A 20,945-nucleotide genomic window follows, 5' to 3' on the forward strand; every position below is an offset into this window, starting at 1 on the left:
CAGTGGCTGAAATCCAGTCTGGGCTTCAATTGCCAAATTCTGTGTCCTAGGGAGAGGTTGCTTTAGTCCAGAAGGATGAATATCTTTTCAGAATTGGTCTCTTAGAGGGGGCATAATTAGGTAATTTGTCTGCCAAATGAGGCAGCTTCTGGTGATTTGCATGATGACATTAGTCAATTTGGAAGCAATTCTAGCCCTGTCTGATGTGAAATAACAGGTTCCACTCACTCAAGTACCAAGAGCTCAGTAGCTCTCCAACCACATTTCCTGGTTCTCACATTTCTCATATGTGGATTCCGTCAGGAAGTTGCCCCAGGCAAAGACCTGCATTAGGCAAACACTGAAGAACAATTAATTCACTTTAGCGTACAATGGCAGAAAGTAGATATCTATAACTGAAATTTACCATATATTTAATAATCACATATTTGACACCTGGTGCTTTGCATTTGTCTTGTGTCACTTTATCTTCATGCTAAGTCTGGAGGGTTGATGGTGTTCTTTTTATTCTCCTAATGAGAAAAATCAGGAGCAGAGCGGCAAAACTACTTTCCTAATGATGTAGAACCGCTCCATCGTAACAAGACTTTCCTTCATGCGTCTTGTCCACTCTTCCTCCAGTTCCAAGCTCCTGGCAGCCACAGATATAGTTTCTCAACTTACACTTTGCCTTTTCCAGAGTTTCATAAAATGAAATAAAAAATGTATATAGAATTTTGAATCTGGCGTCTTTGACTTAGTGTAGTGCATTTAAGATTCACCTAGGTAGTCAAGTGTATCAGTTTATTCCTTTCTAATGCTGTGTAAAATTTAATTGTGTGGATCCACCAAAGTTTGTTTATCCCTTCCCCAGATGAGGAACAACTGGGCTGTTTGCAGTTTTGGAGAATTGCATTAAAACTGCTATAAATATTTGCATGCAGATTTTTGTGTGGTCACACGTTCCGCCTTCAATGGGTTGAAAACTTTTAGTGAGATTGACGGTTCATATAGTATGTGTATGTTTAAATGTATAAGAAATTGCTAAATTGTTTTCTAAAGTGATTGTAACATTTTTCATTCCCGCCAGCAAGGTGTGAGAGTTTCAGTTGCTGTGCATCCTCCTCAGAGTTTAGCATTGTAGGTGTGTGTTAAAAGCAAAACCAAAAACAAACAAAACTGCCGAACTCTTTTGCAAAGTAGTTACCATTTGACATTTCTGCCAGCATTTTATCATAGTTCTACATTCTATTCTTCCTCATCAGCACGTGGTATGGTCAATCTTTTTAAATTTTAGCCATTCTAATTAGTATGTAGTGGTATCTCATTGTAGTCTTAATTTGCGTTTCCTCAGAGATGAATTATGTTCTGTCTTTTTATGTGCTTATTTGCCGCCCATGTATCTCTTTCTGCCTATTTTTGAAATTCAGTTGTTTGTTCTCATATTATTGAGTTTTGAGAGTTCTTTGTAAATGCTGGGTACTAGATCTTTAGCAGCTATGTGACTAGCAAGTGTTAAGTCCCAATCTATAGCTTGCCTTTTCATGCTTTCAGGGAATCTTTTGAAGAGAAATTTTCATTTTGATGAAGTTTAAATTATCAAAAAATTTATCCTGTGTAGATTGTGCTTTATGTGTCATATCTAAGAAATCTTTGCCTAAACCAACATCATAGAGATTTTCTCTTGTGTTTTCTTCTAGAAGTTTTATAGTTTTAGGTTTTAGATTTAAGTCAATGATCCATTCTGAGATATTTTTTGGATAGAGAGTGAGGTATGGATCAAGTTCATTATTTGATTAATATGAATATCCAATTGTTCCAATACTATTTGTTAAAAAATTATCCTTTCTTTATTGAATTGTTTGTACTTTTGCAGAAAATCAATAAATTGCATAAATGTGCCCTATTCTTGGACTCTCTGTTGTCTTCCATTGGCTCTTTTTGATGCAAATAATCAATAATTAATGTATAAATAAAAATTGAGGTGAATTTATTATATGAGCCTATCTGAGGACCATATAGCCTTGGAGAATTCTTTCACCAAGGGAAGAAGCACTCTGATGAAGTGAGGTGTACAGTGTGGTTGTATACCATCTTGGAACAAAGATCATACATCGGATATGACAGGAATATCTCTTTTTGCTACAGTCACAAGGTGTTTTGGTAGCACAGCAAGTCAATGGCCACAAGATGAGCACAGAGGTGACAAGATGTACACAGTAGGTCAGTTTGACCCTTAGTTTCTGCAAAGGAATGCTTATCTTGAAGCTGATATGGGAGGACGCATACACCCCCATCTTTAAAGACACCATTCTTTGCTTTAAAAATGTTTAAAGCAGATGTACAAAGCATGATTGACAGGCCACGTCAGGCCTTTTTGGAAAAGCAAGATCAGGCCAAATTAGTCTTAAACCAAATGGCTTTCTCATATATCTCAATACATATACTTTTCTTATTGCTTTTCATTTATTCATAAGTCTATATGCCTGCCCTTTCTCTAATATCACAAAATTGTCTTATTATTTATATCCCTTTTAAAAATATTTCATATTATTGCCTTAGAGTTTTGAATATATATCTTTAATTAATCAAAATCTACCTTCAAATACTATCATGCTGCTGGACATGTTGTGTAAGGATTTCCCAACAGTATAATCCTAATTCCTCTTTCTCATAGTTTGTGCTATTATTGTTAAGTATTTTACTTTTATTTATTCTATAAACATAAAAGAAAAAAAATTGCTAATATTTTTGCTTCAGACTAGGGATTGACAAACTATGGCCCATGGTGCTAGTCTAGCCCATTGCCTGTTTTTGTATAGCCCACAAGCTAAGAATGGTTTTTACATCTTTTTAATATTTGGGGAAAAAAATCAAAAGACGAATATTGTGTGACACATAAAAAAATATATAAAATTCAAATTTCAGCACTCATAACACAGTTTTATTGGAATGCAAACATGTTCATTCATTTATGGGTTGTCTATGGCTGATTTGTACTCAGTGCAAAGGTCAGCATCTGTAACATGTGGCCCACACAGCTTAAAATATATACTATTTTGTCCTTTAGAGAACAGTTTTGCCTACCCCTCTTTTTGAAGATCAGTTGTCTTGTAGAGCACTTAAAAATAAGAAAAAATAAATGTTATATTACCTTCATTTTACTGTACTTCTTTTCTTTGTATAGATTGAAATTTCTGTATGGTATTATATTCCTTTGCCTAAAACACTTCCTTTAACATTTATTTTAATTCAGTTCCACTATGAATAAATTATTTGAGTTTTGTTGGTTTGAAAATATCTATTTCTCTTCCATATTTGAATAATTTTACTGGGTTTGGAATTCAGGATTGAAAATTGTCTTTTTTCTCTCAACACTTTAAAGATGTTAATCCATAGTCTTCTGGCTTAAGTAGGTTCTGACAAGAAGTCTGCTGTAATTCCTATGTCTGTATATGTGTCTTTTTTTCTCTCTGGTTGCCTTCAAGATTCTCACTTTATCTTTTACCTTGTAGAATTTTGAATATGATATACTTAAGTGTTTATCAGCTATTACTATTATTTCATTATTATTATTTATTCTGCTTGGTGTTCTCTGAGATTCTTGGATCTGTGCAAATTCAGAGTCTATTAGCTTTTAGAAATTCATTGCCTTCATCTCTTTTCAAATATTCCCAATGTCTCATTCTCTCCCTGTTCTCTTTCTGGGATTTCAATTACAGTTATTTTAAACTGCTTGATACTGTCCCATGTCTCTTAGATATGCTAATATGTTTTATTTTTTCTCTTTGGGTTTCCATTTGAGTAATTTTTATTAATCTATCTGTAATATCTGTAGTTCATTCATTCTTTCGTGTGCTGTGTCAAGTCTATCAATGATCTGGTTAAAGGCATTCTTCATCTCCGTAACCATGGTTTTCATTTCTAGCATTTCCATTTCATTCTTTCTCTTAGTTTCCTTTTTCTACTGAAATTGTCCATCTGAGGATGCATGTTGCCATCTATTTTAAGTACTCTACCTGAGAGTTCCAACACCTATATCATATCTGACTTTGGTTCTTTTGATTGATTTGTCTCTTGACAGATTTTTTTCTTCTTTTTTATGTGCCTTGTAATTTTTATTGCAAGCCATCTGTGACAGTAGAGATTGAGGTAAACAGTATTTATGCCTGGAAATGAACAGGGATTGTTTTTTGCTATGCCTTTACTCTGGTGGTTGAATTCATTTGGTCAGGAGTAGAGCTGGATTTGACATTTGTTGTTTCTACATGCTTAAAATTCCTCTAGTGCTGTACCATCAGCTTTGTATCCCTTTCACATCTGAATCTACCAAATGTTTTTTACATGCTCTTGACCATCTGCCAGCAGTTAAATGTTGAGACTTGCTATTTGGTGTTTGTTTAGCCTGGTGGTAAGAAGCAGGTTGCAGTAAGAGTAATTGTCTCTTGTCCTGGTTCAGCCTCTGTCACTGGCTTGCACTGTGTCCCTGAGTCTTAGGGGTGAGAATTTGACCCCTGATCCTGTGTCTCCCCCCAGTATAAGAGAACCATTTATATTCTACACCCAGAACCATTTTCTTCCCTTTCTCTACAAGTAGAATAACTTTTACGTCCCTCTGCTTCACTTCAATGAGTCTTCATCTGCACCTAAAGATAGCAGAATTTCTTCTCTTCCCCCAGAAATGTTTGTCTTCTGTAGGGAAGGATTCAAGAAGGGCTTCATGTCTTTCCCACTAGCTAATCTTTCCCTCCCCCAGGCCTGTCCCTAATCTTTCTCATGATAATCCAATGATATCCACTGAGAAGTCCCTACAAGTAGTTGCAAATTCTCCTCGCAGCTGAGGCTTCATGGTTCTATATTTTCATTCTAGCCCTAGAACAAACCTGAGAAATTCAGTAAAAAATTTAGCTGAATTCTTCTATCTTGTTGGGTACCTAGTGTCTATCATCTGCCCCCAAATGAACAAGTGCTTGCCCCTTTTCTCTCTTTGGAGGTCTCCCTCCTTAGAATTTTTGATTGGATGCTCACTCTGCAGCCTCAGCTCTCTGACAGGTTCAGAAAAAGTTGTGATTTTGCAGATCATGTGGCTTTCTTTTGTTATTGCAAGCATGGGAGCAAGACTCTTTCTGGCTTTCTACATTCTAAGTGGAAGCAGAGTGTTATTCACTGTTTAGCTGTTTCAGATTGTTAGTGAGGTTGACAACCTTTTCATGTTACAAGCTTTTCATATTTGTTCTCCTGTGAATTTGGTTATTTATATCCTTAGGGTCTATTGACTTGGGCACCTACATGTAATACATATTTTCCATTAATCATTTTATTCATTCAACAGAGTTTGCACAACTATAATATCTTTGAGCATCTGCATGAGGCAGAGCCCTATCCTTACATCAAGCTAAAACTAACTGCAATGAATGAGGAGAAATAAACCTTTATTGTGATAATATCTTGAAACTTTGGGATTGTTTACCCAGCAATCATCCCATCTTGGCTAATTTGGGGGCTGAGAGTACAGAGCTGCTGTACTGCTGTTCTCAGGTAGTTCACAATTTGGTTGAAAAGACTGTATCAGATATTCTTCAAATAAATGTTGTTAGACCAGTTGATCTCAATCGATCTTTTTAATTTCAATTTATTTTGTCTTAATAACCTGGATGGATAAAAAAGATATATAGCCTGAGATGCAGCTAATCAGTTACTCCTCCTCTGCTCACAGCGACTCTGTCCTTATAAAGTGCGCCATTCTTTTCTTCTCATAAAATTATCTCTTTCTCTCGTGGCACACTTTCTACTCTTGGATCATTCTCCTGAAGATAATATCTGGCCTGAGATACACACTCCTACTTAACAAGGGCACACAGTCTCCACCCCCATTCTTATAAACGGAGACAGCAGTCAGTGCAAACAATGCTGAGACATGGGAGGAGGACCAAGTAGTGGCAGTAGGATGGGACAGGAGTAGGTGTTTGCACCTGTTAGGTGCAAAGTTGGCTGGATTGACTCTGTGAAATGTGTCCTCAAGATGTACATGGTCTGTGCCTATTGTTTATACATCTATATGTCAGGATAATTTCCCTGACTTTGGCCAAATTGTCTTCATTAGACTTACAGCATTACTAATGAACTCTTTGTGGAGTACTCTGTGTGGGTACCAGAGTGTGTGTCTCTGTCTTGTGAAGCCCATGTCCTCTTAATTGTGTATATAGGATGTGTATTTCCTAAAAGTGATGTTACTAAGATTTGTGAGATGCAAGTGTACTACATATCAGGGTCTTCCACATCATATCCTGTTCAATAGCACCTTTCCAACTTTCTGAAAGCAAACATGAAATATCATCCCCTTGCAGACCTGACTTTCCTCCACGTAGTTCTCACCTTAATGAAACTGTGCACTCCAGATTGCAGCTGTAGTTTTCCTCTAGTTTTTGATAGCTCAAAGAATGTAAGTTGAAGTTTATCCCCTTCCTCACATTTCATGTTGTTCTGTTTTCCAAGCACCAATACTTCCATTACCCTTATATTGTCATTAGGTCAAATAATTGATGATTCCTCTGTTTCATTTTCTGCAAAATGAAATCAACATCTAACCTTGATGATTTGATTAAGGAATGCCACAATCCATCAGACATCAGAAGTGCCAGTAACAACTTCCAGACAGAAATATAAGAAAAAAAATTCCAGCTTTGAAACTGGCAGGTATATATCTAATAGATGTAGCAAATTCAGGTAGAGGAGAGAGTTATATTTTACTTAAAAGATATTTCCTTCTGTGTCCATCTTTCCAGTACAAATCTCCCTTCTTTCCAGGGGCCAGGATAACCCTGAGAGCCAGTAACTGGTAGATGGAGAAGATGGGGCTTCTCCAGGGCAAGTAGCCAAAAAAGGCCGGCAGAAGAAGATCATGGAGTTAGCAGTGTTGGGGTTCAGAGTGGACCACATCAAGAGGTGCCACATGGCATATTGATTATTTTGAATGAAAGATGCTCAAGCCAGTACAAAAAGGACACTTTGAGCCTCCTGTCTCTGCTCCCCTCTGAAAGCAGGAAACAAATCTCCCATGTGAAAGGTATCCTCCCCACATCAGGACTAGCAGCCTGTATAAATAAATGTTACATTTTCACTAATTTACTACCCCAAATCCAAACTCTGCTTAGATTCTTTTCTAATTAAGCATCCAAACCCAAATTTCTTTCTCCTGTCAAATCCTCACAAGCTTTTTGTTTCTTTGTGTAAAAAAGATGTAAAGGTGCCTGTATTTTGGTTACTCTCCAAACATCATTTTTTTAATGCTATCCCTTGTCTACAAAATTGAATTGGTTTTTCTCCTGTTAGTCTTTCTTGTGTTAAATTTTATTATTAGTCCAGCCCCAGGAACTCAAGAGTGGTATGGGGGAAATTTCCTCCTCCCTGACAGAGCAGAGTCACTTAAAGCAACCAATCAGGAGAGACATGAGTAAATTATGCAAAACCTAGTAAAGAGTTAGGAATGGGTGTGAGGGGGGAGTGGGAGAATAAGTCACCTCAAAATTAGCCATTTAGACATCTGGAGATTCCTACTGGGCCACTATCTGTTTCTGCTTAGGCTGAAGACAACAGAAGAAAGACAAGAGTTTGAGTAAGGAAGGTGCTATTGAGGGAAGCTCACTTCGCCTCTTCACAATGCTAAACCTCAGTAAGCCTGCCAGAGATACTGGAATCAAAGGAAAAGATTTGGGGAGTTAGAAAGAGATTTGAGATGTAAAATTATCTAGATAGGAAGAGAATTCAGGGGGAGGATTTCAAGTCCTGTGTTCAGATGAGACAGTATAACATGTTTTGGAGGCAGACTCCCTGATCTGAATCTTTACTTTTCTCCTCTATGTGAAGAGCCCATCAGATCTCTGAAGCATTGCTAACTAAGCCAAACAGGTGAATCTGATTCTGTCTTCTTCTATTGATTCCACTAGGGAACAAGATGTCCTTGTTCCTTCATCTAATACTGTCTTGAATACTCATTTTACCCTGGTATAAAAGTAAGGGAGCTCAATGGCTTGCACAGAGCTCCCCAAATTCCCAGAGATGGTCCTGTGCATAATAAAATTACAGATTAAATTAAATGTGAGTAAAGGGAGTGCCCTAGGTCAGAGATCCTGTAAAGGGAGAATTAAAAAGGAGAATCAATTCTATGTTTATGAGTTTACCCTTAGAAATAACAAACTATGCACTAAGGTTCATGCAAAATAATTATATATTGTTATTTGTAGTCATAAAAATTTTAAATATCCAAAAATAGGAATTTGGTTAAATAAAATATGGTATAGTCAGATAATGTAATACTATACTATAAAATTAAAACTACTTTAGAGGAATAATATGATAAACTATTATAATTGACTCAAAAAAGGGAAAGCTTCCAAACAGAATATATGATGTGTTTCTTATTGGATAAATAAACAATTAAATCATACACACAAGCTGACTGGAGAGATATTTACGAATATCAAACATGGCTTTCTCTAGGGGATAGGATTATAGGTAATTCTTTTCTCTGTGCTTTTCCAAAGTAACAGAGATAAGAGATTTGGGGGGGTGTCTGTTTTAGAAGTAAATGTTACTTTTAGAAAGCAACTTGCTGTCCAGATTCAAAGGAGAATACAGAAAAAACAGAGGCATATAAGGCTAAGTGTAAGAATTTTGGAGTGGGATCTCTAATGGGACCTGGAGCGCAGGAAAGTGTCTATCCACAAGGAGGTCTTAGATGGACAACGCCAACAGTCTCTATTTGAACCCATTCAGGAAAACGTCAGCTTCACTTAGGTCCACTCCAAGATTTCTTTTCTTTGGTACCATGTATCCATAGATGGATAATGCACATTTGCACTACTGATCACTAGAAGGCACCACTTATACCTGAATCTGGTCTCCCTGACAACTCCAGAAGGTTCTAGAACAAGCCAGAGAAAGTGGCTGTTCTAGACAAAGAGAAGGCAGGACATATAATCAGTTTTCATAGCTCATACATCTATAAAATGGTATGATATCTGCCTCAAAGGAAATGAAATTGCATGCGTGTGGTGAATCCCGTGGTGAGTCTCCAGATGTTTCCTGCTTCTCTGCTTTAGGAACAAAGTAATCATTCTTCAGAGGCTGGGACCCTCTCCAAGCGTTACTTTTGTCCGAGGAGGGCTGCCTCATCTTGTCAACACAGGTGTATAAAGGTCTTTCCCCTTGACCCAAATCATGACAACACTGAAAGCCATTCCCAGCTCCTGAGCTCCTTGTGGGATCGGCTGAGGTCTTTGCTGCAACTACACTGGAGTTCAAATTCTCCCTGTTCTCCTACTTCACTCCACCATAGGTATTAATCTTGAGAGCAGTCTAAAATATACTTCCTGAAAACAACTCTCTATCCCAAGGTTTCTTCTTATAGAATCCAACCTGCAACAATGTGTTAAAGTGACCAGAGCCTGCCAGAGATTGGGAGCTATCAATAGGTGTTTAATCTGATGAATCTGAAGCAATTTCTCTTTTTGTTACCTAGACATACTTTTCATATTATAGCCCCACTTTCTTTACTTGCACTCTATGAAATAAAGAACAGAGAGCTCCAATGTGGAAAATGGCAAGAATAGTGACTAGAGGATTCTCTTACGAATACCAAGTCACTGTACTTGCCCCATTGTACTTTAACATGAGGAGAGACTTCTGGTGCAATGTGTTGCTCCACGACATTATTTCTGGGAGCTGCAGAGGTGCCAGGACTCATTTCAGTTTGACTTCTCTTTTTCATTCGCTTTGTTCTTTTATTTCTCTTTGTATTTCTTATCAATTTCTTAAAAATAAATAGATACACGTTAACCCAGAAGAGATGAACATAGGCAACTGAGAACATTTAACTATCATTTTCTCTCAGGAATGAAATGGAATGATCTTGAGTCAAAATTTCTTTTGGAGCTTTACTTACACATACACACACACACACACACACACACACACACACACAGGTGCACTAGCCTATCATGGCAGCAAAGTAAATACCTTCAGAGATATAGGTACAGATATACAATGATACATGAAGACATTCTGCTTCTGACAATTGTGGGCTTGCTTATTAGGAACAAACCCTTACATTAAAAACAAGTACAAAATGTGGGAAAAGTTTGTTTATAAGAATAGTCTTCAAATGCAGCAGGAAGACAACAGGAAAGGAGAAAAGCCAATGAACTTAGCTCCTAAAGAGAAGAGAAGTGATAAAAAAAAATGTAGGCAATGTAAGCAAACCAATATATGGCAAAATTATGGAATTAGTGGACACGATTTTAAAATAACTATGATTGTCATGCCAAAGAAAGTAAAGGAAATCATGCCCGAAATAGTGAGAAAAATGAATCACTTCAACATAGAATTGCCATCTGTAAAAGAAGAACCAACCATATGTTATAGAAATGAAAATGCAATATCTCATATTAACAATGCATTGCATGAATTGAAGAGAAGAGTGAATATAGCAGATGACGGGATTATTTAATTAGAATATAGGTCAATAGAAATTATATAAACAGAATCATAAAGAAACAAGAACAGAATAGAAAAATAGAAGAGAGCATAAGAAATATGTAGGACATGTCCAACATGTCTTGTTTGTGATTGGAATTCCCCAAAGAGAAGAGAGGGAGAATGGTGCAGAAACAATATTTGAGGAGGTAATGATTGAGAGTTTGCCACACTGACAAAAGGCATCAACACACAGATTTCAGAAGCTCAGTAAACCACAAGTAGAAAATTTACAAAGAAAACAACTCAGTATATCACACTGACTCAAACTGCTTTAAAACAACAGTCAAATTGCTGTAAAACAGTAACAAGGAGAAAATCTTAAAAGCAGTGAGGGAAAAAGACACATTACATTAAAAGGAAACACAATAAAACCAATAGCTGACTTTTCAAAAGAAATTATGAAAATCAAAGATATTATAAGGACATATTTAAAGCAAGAAAGAAATGCTATACAGAATCAAGACGTGTATAAAATAATGAGGAACATTAAAGAAAGGCAAATAAGGGTAAATATAAAAGAATATTGACAGTTTAATATCACAATAATGATGATGGCAATGATGACAATGATGTTTTATGTAGTTTATAACATATCAAAGTAAAATATATAATAATAATAATAGCACAAAGGCTGGAGGGCAGTGGACCAGTTAACTTTTGCAGGATAATAAATCACTCAAAAACTTAGTGGCTTAAAGCAACAAAAATTTATTATTTCTTATAATTCTGTGAATTGAGAAGTTTTTCTGATCCTGGCTGGCTCAGGTGAAGCTGGGTAATCTGATGGCTTCATAAACACGTCTGGGACTTTGGCTGGGATGCCTGGGAAGACTGTGATGACTGGGGCCTCACTCCTTGTGGTGCCTCTTGCTCTAAAGGCTAAGCAAGGTTGGTTCACATGAGGGCAGAAGGGTTCCCAGCAACAAGAGAAGGCAAACTGCAATGTATAAGCACTTTTCAAGCCTCTTCTTTCACCATGTTTACTAGTGTCCCATTGGCTAAAGCAAGTCACATGCTTATGCCCAGATTCAGGGGGCTAAGAAATCTACCTTCTGATAAAAAGCTGCACCATCACAATGCAAGGGTGTGATAGCCATTTTTACAGCATATCACAACATTAATTCACAAAAAGATACCATTGAGAGTGTGAAAAGCAAGCAGCAGAGTGAGAGAATACAGAAATTTCCATTTATTGACTGGGATAGCAGTATACGCTGGTGGGTCCAGTTTTAGATATCTTATGTAAAAATATAAAACAAAGTGCTGATATCCAGAATATAAATAACTCCCATAAATACATTTTTAAAAGGACAGCAAACCACCAGATAAGTGAGCAAAAAGTTGAATGGTCACTTTATAAAATAAGCTACCCAAATGGCCCATAACATATAAACACATGAACAGTGTTTATTCTCAAAATTCATCAGAAAAATGCATATTAAAATGATATTGAGACAGCTGGCCCCGTGGCCGAGTGGTTGAGTCTGTGCGTTCCGCTGCAGGCGGCCCAGTGTTTCGTTGGTTCGAATCCTGGGCACGGACATGGCACTGCTCATCAAACCACGCTGAGGCAGCGTTCCACATGCTACAACTAGAAGGACCCATAACGAAGAATATACAACTATGTTCTGGGGGGCTTTGGGGAGAAAAAGGAAAAAATAAAATCTTTAAAAAAATAAATAAATAAAATGATATTAAAATACTCTCACAATTGCAAATATTTATTAAAAATGAATCAGATTTTTTAAAAAACTGTGTATTAAATAGAATTCTCAAATTGGTACACTACTTTGGAAAATAGTTTGTAACTATTTACTAAAATTAAATATATATTTATCTTACCATCCAGTAATTCCATTCATAGGTGTACAGCTATGAGAAAGATTCACACACATAATAATATATATAGATAATGTATATCTATGTATATGTCTATATATATGCATATATAGTATATGGATATGAGTATATATAGTATATGTATATAAAAAGACATACATATAATGTACAGAATATTTATAATGGATATAAATGTTCACAGTGGCACTATTCATAATGGCCCCAAATAGCAATCAACAGTTATGTATGATTGATATATACATATGAGCTAAATATTTATATTGCTTATAATATAAGCTAAAAAATAAAATATTATACAGCTATTAAAATGAATAAGCTATTGCTACAAATTACAACATGGATAGAATTTTACCAACATCATTTGAAAAAAAGAAGACAGACATGAAATAGTTTGTATTGTATAATTCCTTTTATATTTAAAAATAGGCAAAACTAGGGGCCAGCCCTATGGCATAGTGGTTAAGTTCAAATGCTTTGACAGCCTGGGTTCATGGGTTTGGATCCCAGGAGCACACCTACACCACTCGTCAACACCACTGTGGTGGTGACCCAAATATAGAGGAAGATTGGCCACAGATGTTAGCTCAGGGCTAAACTTCCTCAGCAAAAACAAAACAAAACCAGGCAAAACTAACCTGTGATGTTAGAATTCAGGATAACAGCTCTCAGCAAGCATGAGTCTTGGAGGGGACACAAGAGGGACTTCAGAGATGCTAATAAAATTCGATTTATTGGGGCTGGCCTGGTGGCTGAGTGGTTAAGTTTGTGTGCTCCACTTCAATGGCCAGGGGTTCGCTGGTTTGGATCCTAGGCATGGACCTACACACTGCTGATCAAACCGTGCTGTGGCAGTGTCCCACATAGAAGAACAAGAATGACTTACAATTAGGATACACAACTATGCACTGGGTCTTTGCAGACGGAAAAAAAAAAAGAGGAAGATTGACAAGAGATGTTAGCTCAGGGCCAATCTTCTTCAACAAAAACAGCATACCTAAAAAAAGAAAAACAAACAAAAAAATTCCATTTATTGATCAGGATGGTGGTATATTATCTTCCATTTACTTTTTGATAATTTATCTATCTGTGTTACTAAGATTTGTGTACTTTCTGTACTAGTGATATACTACAGTAAAAAGTAATATATACCTATAGGTAAAGATACATTTATTTGGATAATGTGTGTATATATATTTATATATGTATATTTCACCCTCCTAACCTTAATCATTCGAATGAAACCAAAATATCTTCCCCGACGATGCCCACTCATTAACCTTTCACTTGCAGTTTATCACCAACTCAATACATCTCAAATCTCTCTAAATTCAATATATAACCTTTTATTTCCATTTGACAAACTAATCAAAATTACTATTACCTCTCCCTGACCTGTGGCAATAGTTGTTCTCCCCAAAGTCAAACTAGCCCTAAAATTTGTTTTTCCGCAGAAATCCACAGAGAGCACATCAAAATGCAAATCTGATACCATGCCCCTGCTTAAAACCTTTTGATCACTTCTGATTTCCCTTGAAACAAAGACAGAATTCTAATCATGTTCTACAGGCTTTGCATTGTCTTTCTCAAAGGGCATCTCATACCACCCTCTGGCGATTCTTTGTAGTCCAGCCAGGCTGGGTTTCTTTCAAATCCTTAAGTAAGTCAACACCTTCCACCACAAGGCTTTTTTCACATGGAGTTTCCTCTAACTGAAGACAACTTTCACTCCTATTCAATTCTCAGAGTTTAGCTCAAGGGTCGCTTCTGGAGAGAAGCTTCATCTGACCAGCTCCAACTCCAACTCCTGGCTTTTTTTTTTTTTTTTTAAGATTTTTTTTCCTTTTTCTCCACAAAGCCCCCCCGGTACATAGTTGTGTATTCTTCGTTGTGGGTTCTTCTAGTTGTGGCATGTGGGACGCTGCCTCAGCGTGGTCTGATGAGCAGTGCCATGTCCGCGCCTAGGACTCGAACCAACGAAACACTGGGCCGCCTGCAGCGGAGCGCACGAACTTAACCACTCGGCCATGGGGCCAGCCCCTCCAACTCCTGGCTTTTGTTAGGTTCCCGTGACCCTCACTCTTGAAAGACCATCTTCCTTTCTGTCAGAGCACTTAGCTCAGTTCACTACATTGATTAATTTGCTTTTAAGAAAAATATCTACCTCCTGAATTAGAACATAAGCCCTATAAAATTTGGATTTGTTGTTAACTACCTATTTTATCATGAAAACCTGCAAGAGTTCCTGTTACCAATTAGGAACTCAATGGACATTTACTGAATGGATAAATTGATGGATGGGTGGATGGCATGCCAGCTCCTCACCAATGCCACCATAAATCAGCTGTATAATCTGGCTTGAGTCCCCCAGGCTAATGGCAAAGTTATATTTCATCACAAAAAGCTAACTTCCAGTCCTCATTTTAGAAGGACCGTGTATCAAGATTAAATTATTTGAGGCACTCGCAGGCAGAAGAGTGGGTGAGAAATTATCGGATGATATTTCTAATAGAAATGAGAAGTTCTGGGCTAAAGTAACATGGCAATCATTTTGAGTTTACTAGAATGAAGAATGATTTAATGATTAAAGCTGTTTAAGAGTAGAATGAACTATCTTACGAGGTAATGGGTTCTCCGTCACTATCTTTCAAAGAACACAAACAAAATGATTTACTCAATCAGGGATATTAGAGAGATTTCTACTTTAGGAAGAAGTAAAACTAACCTTCCAATGGTCAGTTAGTTCCATGAAACAGGTGTTTCAGTGAGGTATGTGGATAAAGTCTTCCCTCTGATGACAGTGTAGAGAGGAAACAGACTCAAGGGAGGCCAAGGGAATCACATATCATTCTACCATGTCATATCAGGCATTTTTCATCTTATGCTTAGCAGTACCAAGGAAATACTCGTGGAAGAGCAGACCTGCCCACCAATAGCTCTCATTTTCCTTAATATGCACATGCAGATTTTTAAGTCATTATTTCATTTATCATTTTCAGTCTTCTATTTTAATGTTACAGAACTTTTATACACATTGGGCACCTTCTCTCTCAGCTTCATTTTTCAAGTTTTAAGTGTGCTCATACTTTTTCTCTCTCTTTCTGTAAAAGCCTATCCCATCTACTGATTATTGACTCTGTCTAAATTCAAGATTTCTCCAGATCTCTACCATACAGGAGGTGAGGTTGTGAGAACCTCAAAAAAGCACTCTGTGTGCAGTCATGCACTTGTTATGCAGAAGAACTTTCAGCGTGCAATTTTCAACAAAGAAAGAAAGAGAAAACCTACGGGAAACAAAGCAAGAACTAGCTTCCTACCATAATAGTTTAGGGCAGCATGAAGCATAGATAAATTTGTCCATCCAAAGTAAGCCTAAGAATGACCTAGGATGGAATTTTAGAGCTACTATAAAGGAACTTGACTGACTTGTACAGGGCTGAGTTACTTCTTGCAATTACATGTAATTACTGCCACCTTGAGGCCAACTCTAAGAGCTTTCTAACTTCAGAGATGAGAAAAATAAAATGCAAGACACAATCAGTCCCTTCTCTAAAGCACCTTAGATACTACATAACGGTTTATATCTGGACAGCATTATGTGCTTATGTCATCATTAACATTGTCTCATTTAGCTCATGGAAATCATGTGGGATAAACCATGTTATTCTTATCATAAACACAGACACACACACGATAATATACAAAAGGTGCCATAATTTTTGGTCTAATTTAGAGTTGAACTCAGACTTTTAAAATTGTTGCATTTATCATTGACTAGAGAAAAAAGGAGAGACCACGATAGTGTGTATCTATTCCACTAACTTTTTGCTGTGTTGCATGTCAATAATTCCTTTTTTTTCTTTATCTTCTAACTCTCATAAGGTGATATGATAAACACTTTAAGAATACAGGAACACTTATTTGGGTGCATAGAAGCTTCTTCTCTTAGGCCAAAGATTCTTTACCAAACCTAAAACTAAAAGGAAACGGAATTCTTGATTCAAACACCACCTCTCATCACTTTTAAATTATTTCCCTCTTTTCAATATGTCAACATCCAAAACCAAAACAAAAATAGTAAAAAATCAAAGTTCCAGTCCATTTTCTTCTTAGTACTTAGAAGATATAGGTAAATTATAGATTTCAGTAATTTATGGTAAGAATCCCCAAAATTAGATATTTAGGATGGTTTGGAAGTTCACTATTTGCAATGGTAGAGAATCTCATCTCCAATTTTAGTATAAAGTAATATCAGACAAAGTCTTGAGAGCAAAAAGAGGAAGCCCTGGAATGAAGCAGAGTAAAGACATTCTTGTTCTCACAAGGATCATCAGAGAAGGCTTTCTGGAGAATGGTCTATCTTAGATGAAACGATCCAATAGAGGATGGAAATAGCAGAGATAGAGGCATAGAAGTGGGAAAGTATGTCTTGTCCATTACAGAGAAAGTCAGAGAACAGTAGCTTGGATGAACCAGAAATTTCACTTGTTCATACACTTTCCCTGTGCTGTGCTATGAAGATGAGATTAATGGCGCCAGTTCCAGGCATGAACATAGGACAGAGCTGATCTACATCACCTCTGATGTTTTGGCAGCGATTCACTCCCTTCTCCTGCCCCAACAGTGAGTCTCATCTTTATCACACTCAGAGTGGAGAGACCATCCATAGAGCTACAGATGCCTTTTCCACCACCAGAATTGTTTGGATTTTATGGTATTATTTGGGGACAAAACAAAAAGTAAAAGAAGAGAAAGCTGACACATAGACTGCAAATGCCAGAGAGAACTAGGTGGGAGAAGCATTCAAGTTTGAGAAGAAAGAATGCCGCTATATAATTTAACTGAATTCTTCCTTGGTGCTAGTGCCCCAACTTCTCCTCATCCCAACATGTCTATAGAAACCAATTTCCCTATAACCCTATTATATAGCAACGTAATCGCCTTCTATAGATGAATAAGAAGAACAGTCTCTGTGAAATACAGAATAATGTAGAAAAGATACTGGGAGAGGGGAAGGAATTTGGTACAATATCCAGGAAGTAACAAGCACTGACTCTTCTGTTTTCAGCTAGAAATAACAGACCAGAGGTCGAAGACTACATCTGATATTCAGTTTCATAGAGGTGGGAGTTGGACAAAATTATTTTTCCAAAGAGGAAAAAATTTCTGTTCAGGCTTTGGGAAAACTGTGTTCCTGTGGTTTTACATAAAGTCCAGCTAAAGCATGAGGGATGAGAATGCAAACAATGTACTACTATTTGAAATGGGGAACTTTGTTAAGAGATAGGAAATGATAGTCATATAGGCTTCAAAAGAATATGAAACTTCTGCTAAATCATGAAAGATTTGTAGAAATGAGCAGCGAAGGGAAGTCCTTTTGCTTAGTGGTCAAGAGCAAGGGCTTTGGAGTGAGAGCTGGTTTGAATCTGGCTCCATGATTCACCAGTTGCACATCGTTGGGGAAATAGCTTAAATAGTCTTCTTTAAAATGGAGAAAATCTCTACTTGATAGGTTGATTTGAAAGTTAGGTGAGATGGTACATACACATCACTTGTCACAGTCCTGGTAGGTCAGGAGAAATCAATATGCAGTAGATAATATTGTTCTTAGCAAGGTAAAGAAATTTGGAATACTTATAGGTTGAGGAAATGTCACATGCAAATACTCAAAAGTGTAAGATGACATACATAGTTCTGTACAACTGAAAGTTTGGTTTACGTGAAAGGTATGGGGAAATTGGCTGGAGAGGTAACAAGAGATTTGGGAGTAAGCTGCCTTTATAAGAAACAGAGAAATCGAATCTTCAATGTAAAAGCTAAGTTAATAATTGAGAGATCTTATGTAGAAGAATGCTTGAATGTTTTTACATTTTAGTAAAAGAATATTCTGGCAATTATCCTGAGGAATGCATCAGAGTGAGGCCATGTTTGGAGGTAGGGAGATGAACTGGAAGCAGCAGTGTGCTGGAGCCTACTCATCCTACGGTAATAAATAAGTAGTGTTAAATATTCAAGAATATTGCACACTGGTGGTTAAACATTGGGAATCATAAAATCAACCTAGGTAGTCATATTTATACCATGAAAGTTGGCAAATGCTCCTAAAATTAAAGAGTTAGTCTACTAGCACAACAGGAAATTTCAGAGATCTAGATAAGAAGAAGAAAGAGAAGACTTGGAATGATATTTAAAAAAAAGATTTTTAAAAGTAGATCTTCAAATGTTTCTGACAAATTAAATAATAGTGGTGAGAAAGATGAGAAATTGAAAGAATATTCCCAGATTGCTAACATAGGCAACTAGATAGATGTTGTTAGCATCCACTAAGACTGAGAATGCAGGAAGATAACATGTTTCAGGAACTAAAAATGTGTGAACCAAAGTTGCGATAATACAATGAGAATGAGTTGAGTTGAACAGAGAATCAAAGGAAAACTAGAAATGATATATAACAAGCATCAAAAAGAAAGTGTTTAATGATGAGGAGCCATATCAGAGTTCATACCCAACTCAAATGAAGAAGGGGGTACCTGAGTCTGGAATAACTGCATCTTAGAACAAAAGACAACTGTCTTTATTAAAATACACATCCTTGCACCTGTGATAAAGATGTGGTAGATCTTCATGGCGTCACACTCTCATTCTCATGCACATAGCAACACACACATGCACACACACACACACACACACACAAAGGTCCTCCATGGGATTCTGGATAACTCTAATCATAGGTAAGATTTCAATGCAAATAATTCACATAGAAATATTTAAATAACTCAGGCAGATTGGTCACTTCAACTGATGGAAGGAGAGGACGGAAATCCAGACCATGCTAAAATCACCAAGCTCTGTGCCCTGGGGAAAGGGTACATTTGTTCAGAGTCTATCGATTTATAGCATATTATTGATGTATTGGAAAAGAAAAAAGATCTAAAATTAATAATCTAAGCTTTTACCTTAGGTAACTACAGAAAAGAAAATAAAAATAAATCCAGAAGAAAGGAAATAAAAATTAGAGTGGAAATCAATAAAATTGAAAACATGAAATCAAAGAATCAAAAGCTGGTTCTTTGAAAAAATCAAACAAACTGACAAATCCCTAGCCAGGTTAACCAAGAAAAAAAGGAGAGAAGACGCAAACTATTAAAACCATAAATGATAAAGGGGCCAAAGTTCTGATCTCAGCAACATTAAAAAGATAACAGAATATTATGAAAAAGTCAATGTCCACAAATTTGACAACCTAGGTGAAAAGGACCAATCGATTAAGACATAATCTACCGAAATGCACACAAGAAGAAATAGGTGATCTGAATAGACTTATTTTGCTTAAAAAGATGAATAATTAATAACCTTCCAAAACAGAAAGCACCAAGTCTATATTGTTTCAATGGAGAATTCTACCATACACTTAAGGAAGAAATTATACCAATTCTTTACAGTCTCTTTGAGAAAACTGAAGCAGAAGGAATACTTTCTAACTCAATATGCTAAACATTACCTTAATATCAAAAGCAGACAAAGAGATTACAAGAAAGGAAAACTGAAGACCAATGTCTCTCGCATACGTACATGCAAAAGTCCTCAACAAAATTTAACAGATCAATGTAACAATGTATGAAAATAATTATAGACCATGACCAAGTAGGATTTATTCTAGGTATGCAAAGCTGGTTCAACATTCACAAATCAACTAATGTATAAGTTTGCGTGCTCAGCTTCAGTGGTTGGGGGTTCGTGGGTTCTGATCCCAGGAGTGGACCTACACACCGCTCATCAAGCCATACTGAGGCGGTGTTCCACATACAAAATAGAGACAGATTGACAGAGATGTTAGCTCAGAGGCAACCACTGTTAGCTCAGGGCCAATCTTCCTCATGAAGAAAAAAAATCAACTAACGCAATCCATCACACCAACAGGCTAAAGAAGAAAAATCATGTTATAATATCAATAGAGGCAGAGGCATTTGAAAAATACAACAGCCATTCATGATAAAAACTCTCAGCAAGCTAGGAATAGAGGAGACCTTCTTCGACTTGATAAACAACATCTACAAACAACTTACCGTTAATGTCGTAATTAATGGTGAGAAACCAGATGATTTCTTGCTAAGATTAGGAACAAGGCAGAATATCCCCTTTCATCATTCCTATTCAACATCACACTGGCAAGGATGTGGAGCAACAAGAACTCTCGTTCATTGCTGGTGGGAATGTAAAAGGGTACAGCCACTTTAGAAGACAGTTTGGCAGGTTCTTACGAAACGTACTCCTACTATATGATCTAGAAATTACAGTTCGTGGCATTTACCCAAATGAGTTGAAAACTTATGTCTGCACAAAAACTTGCACACAAATGTTTATAGTAGATTTATAAATAATTGCCCAAACTTGGAAGCAATCAAGATGTCCTTCAATAAGTGAGGGATAAACAAACTGGTGCATCCAGACGATAGAATAGTATTCAGCATTAAAAATAAATAAGGTATGAAGTCATGAAAATGCATGAAGGAAACTCAAATACAAATTGCTAAGAGAGAGAAGCCAATCTGAAAAGGTAACATAATTGTATA

General features: G+C 36.7%; 1 protein-coding gene across 1 annotated transcript in view; it reads left to right on the forward strand.

Moving 5' to 3' along the window:
• Positions 1-20,945, forward strand: part of LOC106835804 (gamma-interferon-inducible protein 16-like) — a 64,831-nt gene that overhangs the window by 17,955 nt on the left and 25,931 nt on the right. The window lies entirely within an intron of this gene.

The sequence above is a fragment of the Equus asinus genome, chromosome 25, assembly GCF_041296235.1.
Source record: "Equus asinus isolate D_3611 breed Donkey chromosome 25, EquAss-T2T_v2, whole genome shotgun sequence".
In the NCBI taxonomy this organism is placed as follows: domain Eukaryota; kingdom Metazoa; phylum Chordata; class Mammalia; order Perissodactyla; family Equidae; genus Equus; species Equus asinus.